At 55.4% G+C, this 2,500-nt stretch overlaps 1 non-coding gene across 1 annotated transcript in view; it reads right to left on the reverse strand.

The window, feature by feature from the left end:
* Positions 1 to 288, reverse strand: part of LOC126314121 (small subunit ribosomal RNA) — a 1,893-nt gene extending 1,605 nt beyond the window's left edge. Inside the window, exon 1 of the ribosomal RNA XR_007555614.1 lies at positions 1 to 288. This exon is cut by the window's left edge and continues 1,605 nt beyond it. This is a non-coding gene — a ribosomal RNA (small subunit ribosomal RNA).
* Positions 289 to 2,500: the final 2,212 nt, after the last annotated feature.

Raw genomic sequence — 2,500 nt, forward strand, 5'->3', positions numbered from 1 at the left:
TGCGATCAGCCCAAAGTTATTCAGAGTCACCAAGGCAAACGGACCAGACGAGCCAATCCGATTGGTTTTGATCTAATAAAAGCGTCCCTTCCATCTCTGGTCGGGACTCTGTTTGCATGTATTAGCTCTAGAATTACCACAGTTATCCAAGTAACGTGGGTACGATCTAAGGAACCATAACTGATTTAATGAGCCATTCGCGGTTTCACCTTAATGCGGCTTGTACTGAGACATGCATGGCTTAATCTTTGAGACAAGCATATGACTACTGGCAGGATCAACCAGGGAGCTGCGTCAACGAGAGCTGAGCAGCCGGCCGCCCGGGAGTGTGTCCCGAGGGCCCGCGCGAACACGCAAGCGTCCGCTCAATTATTCTGCAAACAGGAGGAGGCTGAGCTCCCCTGCACGATACACCTCGAAACCCTCTCAGGTCCCGGCGGCGCGCAGCGCCGTCCTAAGTACTTGGTCGGGTTCGAGAGAGGCGCAATCGCCCGGAGATAGGCGAGTAGACGCTTTCAGTGCGAACACCCGTGCTCCCAACTGAGCTTGCCGCTGCCGACAGAGGCCCGGGAGCGTGCTGTCGTGGCATTGCCGGCGGGAAACAACACGCGCCACCTACGGTGACCGGCAGCTCCAACGCCAGCGCCACAGAAGGGCAAAGCCCCACTTGGGTGCAGAAGCGAACTCTCCCAGCACAGCACACGCGCCAACACGTCCGCAGAGCTGCGATACAAACCACCTGCGAGAACCGCTGGGGGCGACCGAGCAGCAGACGGCGTCGCGACGCCGAGTGCCGGGCGGCGGCGCATCCTCAACGCACACAGTCCGCAATCGGACCAGCACACTGCAGATGTCCACCGCGCTTCGCACCGGGCTCGACAGAACCCACTTTGGCCGCCTGGCGCCGCGCGCAGGGTGCGCCGGCGCATAGCTGGGACGCCAGCCGGGCCCGTCGGCCGGCGCTCCTGCCACTGGGCGCCCCCCACCAGCCGGCTGTAGTGCGTGCGCTCACGCAGCGCGCGGCCAGCACGCCGGGCGGCCCCCCCTCACCGGCCGGGGACTGTCCCGCCAAGCCACAGCCTCGTATCGCTTCATACCCACATGGCCAACTCAGGTTCGGGGGCATGGCGGGTACCGCCGAAACAACCGGTTCACAGATGTACCGATCGTCGCTATCACCGATGCACCTGCAGCGCGAACAACCGCTCAACAACTGATTTCCAGTTCATTTGCGGATCTTTGGCAGCAAACGTATACGTCAATCTACATTTGCGAAATCTACGATTCTGGCATGCCTGCATGTTATGTGTCACGACACGCTACATCAGCCCACATACACACTGCGGCATGTACACGAGAGAACACGTGGAAGATGGTCCGCGCACGTGTGCAATGTCCCTTGCGCGGTCGACTGTCAACCGGCCTCTGTAGCATGTCGCAGATGTGGAACGCGGTCCACCGTGCTATCATGTTGTGTGGGGCAATACGATTAAATAGGAAAACCCTCGTCGCTACATCAACAGACGGCTCACGCTGATTCCCGGCAGAGGGAGGAGGGGGGGGGGGGGGCCAACATGCAATACTTTCGTCCGTACCTACTTACCACATGTCTGTACGGCGTACAACAGTGCAATCTCGCTGTAATGGGGAGACGAGACAAGTAGCATCGTGCACAACATATGGCCCTTATGATTCGCCATTGTAGGGCGCAGCCGGTGTACGGTCAAGCATGTGCCACATTATGTCACTCAGTACGTAACGACGGATGATCAGTGTGGGTTACGCGTACATCAGCGGACAGTCCACACAGGCCGTACCACAACGTACACTGACTGCATCGACAACCGAATGCAACTGAACAGCTGCAAGGCTCATTTCACAAACAAACGCCTGACCGACCAGCTTGGAAGGGCAGGAGGGGAGGGCGATATTCGTTCTGTAGCGGTACACCCTTCCAGTGGTTAGCGGGACTGTGTAGAAAGTACGCAACACTCGAAAGACCTTTATGTGAGGGTACGCACCATGGCATCAAGAAATACACATGACACCAGAGGATCCAAGCAGTGAACTATGTTCAGAGGGTTGCTGTTAGGCAAAGCTACATTCCTGTGACGTTACATGTGACAGTTAAGGTGCAGTGTAAGTTAGGTTAAGGTGCAGTGTAAGTTAGGTTAAGGTGCAGTGTAAGTTAGGTTAAGGTGCAGTGTAAGTTAGGTTAAGGTGCAGTGTAAGTTAGGTTAAGGTGCAGTGTAAGTTAGGTTAAGGTGCAGTGTAAGTTAGGTTAAGGTGCAGTGTAAGTTAGGTTAAGGTGCAGTGTAAGTTAGGTTAAGGTGCAGTGTAAGTTAGGTTAAGGTGCAGTGTAAGTTAGGTTAAGGTGCAGTGTAAGTTAGGTTAAGGTGCAGTGTAAGTTAGGTTAAGGTGCAGTGTAACTTAGGTTAAGGTGCAGTGTAACTTAGGTTAAGGTGCAGTGTAACTTAGGTTAAGGTGCAGTGTAACTTAG

The sequence above is a fragment of the Schistocerca gregaria genome, unplaced genomic scaffold (genome assembly GCF_023897955.1).
Source record: "Schistocerca gregaria isolate iqSchGreg1 unplaced genomic scaffold, iqSchGreg1.2 ptg000531l, whole genome shotgun sequence".
Taxonomy (NCBI): domain Eukaryota; kingdom Metazoa; phylum Arthropoda; class Insecta; order Orthoptera; family Acrididae; genus Schistocerca; species Schistocerca gregaria.